Source organism: Myotis yumanensis, unplaced genomic scaffold, assembly GCF_028538775.1.
Source record: "Myotis yumanensis isolate MYYU_CA2020_CCGP unplaced genomic scaffold, mMyoYum1.0.hap1 SCAF_1, whole genome shotgun sequence".
NCBI lineage: Eukaryota > Metazoa > Chordata > Mammalia > Chiroptera > Vespertilionidae > Myotis > Myotis yumanensis.
The window spans coordinates 115,667,058-115,671,089 of record NW_027223752.1 but is presented as its reverse complement, the minus strand read 5'-3'; the positions used below and the strand labels follow the sequence as shown (position 1 = coordinate 115,671,089).

Here is a 4,032-nt window from a genome sequence, read left to right as displayed (position 1 = left end):
CAAAAGGCTGCTCTGTTGCACCTGTCCCTACCCCTGCCCCTTGCCACAGGGTGAGGCTGCCTCTGTGCTGTGGTTCCAGAGTATGCAGCCAGATGCCAGTTCTTACTTAAGTCTTTCTTTTTTTTTTTTGTTTTTTTGTTTTCACATTTTATTGGGGGCCACGGGGGAGGGGACCTCCTCTCTGTCACGGGGCGGGGGGGGGGGGGGAGGCAGTTCACAGTTTCTTCAGCCACTCCAGGCTTTGGCCCTGGGGGTCTTGGGGGTGGCTGGACACGTCGGGCATGTTCCCATCATCTCGGACGGGCACTGGGTAGTTGTAGGGTGTGACCTTGTTGATCATGACAGCGTACTTGGTGAAGGGGCTGACGAAGGGCAGAAGCAAAGAGAGGCTCCCGATGGCGCAGGACGCGACCAGCACCGGCTCCTTGGCCCAGGCATCCCTGATGAAGGTGGCGAGTCTCCCGGCCATCTTCAAGTCTTTCTTATATTGTGTCCTTCTCCCTCCCTCCCTTTCTCCTTTGAGGATTGCTCAACAAATCCCATGCACCTCAATCTCTGTCTTGGACTCAGCTCTGGGGAATCCAAATTACAACAGTACTTTATTACATTAAACTATTGTCTAGCTCTTATGGTGTATAGATAATGTTCTAAGTCCTTTATAAAAAATTTTCATTTTATCCTCATAGCAACCCTGTGAGGTAGGCATTGTTGGCATCCCTATTTTGATATAAGAAAACTGAGACACAGAGCTGTTGAGAGATTTGCCCAAGATCAACATAGATAGTAAGTGCAGAACAGGAACATGACCTCAGTCAACCTGGTTGCAGACTCTGTAACCTTAACCATCATACTGCCTAACATGTAACCACTAACCCCAGCAACTGCCCTAGAGGCATGGGCAACCAGAAGGATGAGGGATACCTTTTTTCCGAGGTCTCTGTCAGGGGGATTGAGGCACAGGAAGTTGGGAAACCCTGAAGCTCTGGCCCCATGATGTCAGAGCACACTCTCCCCAACCACTCCAGGGATGTTACTTAGACTGATAACATGACTCAGTGGAGCCAGTGGTAGTGTGGAAGTCAGATCACCCAGACTCTAGAGCCACCTTTGGGACTTGGGACGAATAATTTTCACCAACGGGCCTCTGTTTCATGAAGAGCCCTAGCTCTGAGTTTTTGCCTTTAGGAAGTGGAAACTTGGTGCTTCTCTGGGGATCCCTCGTCAGAGGCTGAGCCCAGATGTCTGTCCATGAAAAGCAGGGAAGATACATTCCAGGACCTGCAGGCATCAATGGCTTTATCCCCAAGGGATTGGAGGAAGGGTCATGGGGCCACAGAAGAACCTGGGTTGCAATGACCACTCAATGTCCTTTTATGGAACACTCATCTGTCAAGCATTTGTCAGGTGCCAGTATTATGCTGGGACTCTGCGCTTGTAAATCTGCAGGGGTACAATGGCGACAACTTCACAGCAATTGTCATCAACTCACTGACCCTTGCCCTATGTAAAGACCCCCCCCAACACACACAGTGATGTTTGGAGTTTCCACGGGGTGCCTCCATTGTTCTGGGGTAACTGTTCTTTGCTATCAAGTGGGGGTATGCCATGTCCTTGTTCTGCTGCCCAAACCCTCTCAGTGATGCCCACTGCCTATAGAGCCACAGGAGAGGACTCCACTGCTGACTCCATGGCCAATGCCTTTAATGAGAAGGCCACAGCTGGCTGTGCTCCCAAAGATGCCAGTCCACAAGGGACCACGAAGCCTGCTGTTCTCTTTGACGCTCCTCAAAGGAAAAGAAGAGACCCCGTTCATTTCCTGCGGCAGACCAGGAGTTGGGTGAAGACAGTGAGAGAGGGTGAATAGGAGTGGTGCAAATATTCTTTCCTTTCTCCTGCCCTCCCCACCCTTATCCTGCTTCCTCCTCCTTTTGACTTAACAAGACCATATCCAGGGTGGCCACCTCTCCACAGGCCAGGGAGGCAGGGAGGGGACAGAAAAAGATCCCATGTGCCATCACGCTCTCTGTGAGTCCCAATCCTCTTCCACTTCCCCCCCCAAAACCAGCCCTCACTATTCCCCGTGGCAACAGCTGCTGCCAGATCAAAGCATCTGCGAGAGCTCAGGACCAGGGCCTGTGGAGGGTGCCAGAGCCAGTGTGGCCATCACTGTAACAGATCCCAATCCCCCGCTGGCAAGAGCTGCAAAGTCCAGCTGGCAAGGGCTGTGAGTAAAAACGCTGCCTTTGTGGAGAAGGACACCAACTTTACTCTTGGAGCCAGGGCGACAAGTGGCATGCTGTGGCTGTTAGAGGCAGCCCTGGAAGACCCTCCTGGTTGTGCTCCAGCTTCTTTTCTCACCCTCTTCACTCTCCACGAGCACAGCTCTGACCACGCCCCTCTCCTTTTCAATAACCATAAAAGATTTTATAAAGCCCACTGGATGAGCTGCCATGCTCTGGCTCTAAACCACCTTTACTCATATCACAGATTCCAGTTAAACCTAAACTTGCCTAAACTTGCCCTTTGCTGCCAAGCCTCAGAACGTTGGCACATGGCATGTCCTCTGCGTGGAGTGCTCCACTGTCCTCTTTCCCACTGTGGAGAACCCGGGCCAACAGGCCTGATACTAAGTCAGGCAATATTATCCCCTCCCCTGGTGCCCATGCTCTCCCCTGCCCCCATGGCCTTTGTCTCCCTAGATCCTGGGGAGGAATGCAGCAGAGCTATTGTCATAGGGTTGGAAGGGACCCGAGAGCTCCAAGTCCTCCTACACCCTTCCCTAGATCAGTGATTCTCATATTTAGGATGCATCAAACCCCCTGAGAGGCCCACCATCAGAGTTTCTGATTCAGGAGGTCTGGAGTGGAGTCCAAGTATTTTCATTTCCAACAAGCTACCAAGTAATGTCAATACTGCTGGTCCAAAGACCACACTCTGGGAACTGTTGACCTAGATTTTGATTCAGAAGTTAACCTTGTATCTCTGTTTCCCCAAAGGACCCAATGCAAACACACCCACTCCCTGGTTGGCTTTCATTGATGGCTGTGGTGCCTGAGGGAGAGGCTGAGCTTCTAGGCACCTGCCATTCAGAGTCCTGAGAAAGGTTTCAGTCATCAGTACTACAATGAAGTCACTGACAAGAACACAAAATTCTCTGCAGGGAAAATAATCACAGTGATCCATAAAGTAGCATGATATAACCATCAATAGTGGCAATAATAATAGTAATAACATGATTGTAATATAATGTCGTCTGCCCTAATATGCTAAATCCAGATTGACCTGAGCAATATAAAAGAATTACTGACATACACAAATGCTCACAAAGTCTAGCTTAGAAATATTTGGGGCCATTTGGAATATGGCAATGGTTATGACAGCTGTAACACCAAACTGCATTTGTACAAAGCGTTGGAGATTCTAAAGCACTTCCTCTAGTTTGTTTGTTTGTTTGTTTGTTTGTTTTTTTAGCAGAGACACTGGGAAGTAGACAGACAGGCAAACTTCTTTGGTTTATAAACGAGGCCCACATTTGGCAAATGTGGGTTGAGTACGTGTTATGTGCAGGTCAGTATAAGTGGGGGCATGCTTATACTAAAATATTACTCATTGTTCATCAAGTTTAAATGAGTGTCCTGTGTTTTATTTGCTAAATCTGGCACCCTGGCTGGGGGAGGAAGGAGGGAATAAAAAGAATAAAAAATGTTTCTTGCCCTCAGAACAAGTTCACAGCCTGGCAGGAGACGAAAGATCCCAGACAGATGATCCAGGTCCATATGATCAGTGGGGTGAGAGCTGCGCTTCCCAAACTTGAATGTGTTCAGGAATCACCTGGGGATGTTGTTAAACTGCAGCTCTGCTTTAGGAAGCCCAGGGCGGGGCCCAAAATTCCACATTTCCAACTACCTCTGGGCAATGCCATTACCACTGATCCCTGGCACACTCTGAGTAAGAGAAGGTGCGGAGGGAAGCTTAGAAGCTGTGGGAGCTCAGAGGAGGTACCTGGTTCCCTCTAGCGGTCTTCTTGAAGGA

The 4,032-nt window shown here is 49.5% G+C and overlaps 1 pseudogene; it reads right to left on the bottom strand.

The window, feature by feature from the left end:
- Nucleotides 1–214: 214 nt before the first annotated feature.
- Nucleotides 215–469, bottom strand: LOC139005269 (NADH dehydrogenase [ubiquinone] 1 alpha subcomplex subunit 3 pseudogene; annotated as a pseudogene).
- Nucleotides 470–4,032: the final 3,563 nt, after the last annotated feature.